Raw genomic sequence first — 533 nt, forward strand, 5'->3', positions numbered from 1 at the left:
TGCATCCGTGTTGTCATAAGTGACAGAAATTCTTCTTTTTAAAGGCTGAATGGTGTGTTATGTATGCACGCCACCTTTTCTTCATCCATTCATCTGGTGATGAACGCTTAGGCTGTTTCCATATCTTGGCTAGTGTGAGTAATACCACAACACGCATGGGTAGGTATCTCTGCAACATGCTGATCTCATCTCCTTTGGTTATAGACCTAGTAGTGGGATTGCCACATCTACATTTTTTGTGCATTTCTTTTTAGGCCATTTTTTTGTGCAAATAGGAACTCACTTGCACCTTCGGGGTGGTATTCTAAGGACAGTTCACCATCTTCCGTTTTTCATTTGGATCCTAGGGCATGAGCGTTTTCCCTCATTATTCTAATATGCTCAAAAACTCCATTTTATTCTTTTTTTTTTTTTTTTGTCCAACATCAAGGGGCATCAGAAAAAAAACTCCATTTTAAGACTGTCTAATGGTTCACTGCTGGATGTTTATAAACACTACTGTGAAGAACGTTCTTGAACAAGAGTCTTTGCCC

At 39.2% G+C, this 533-nt stretch overlaps 1 protein-coding gene across 1 annotated transcript in view; it reads left to right on the top strand.

The window, feature by feature from the left end:
* Positions 1 to 533, top strand: part of RAB7B (RAB7B, member RAS oncogene family) — a 24,819-nt gene that overhangs the window by 6,806 nt on the left and 17,480 nt on the right. The window lies entirely within an intron of this gene.

Source organism: Otolemur garnettii, unplaced genomic scaffold (assembly GCF_000181295.1).
Source record: "Otolemur garnettii isolate 467f Iridium unplaced genomic scaffold, OtoGar3 scaffold00055, whole genome shotgun sequence".
NCBI lineage: Eukaryota > Metazoa > Chordata > Mammalia > Primates > Galagidae > Otolemur > Otolemur garnettii.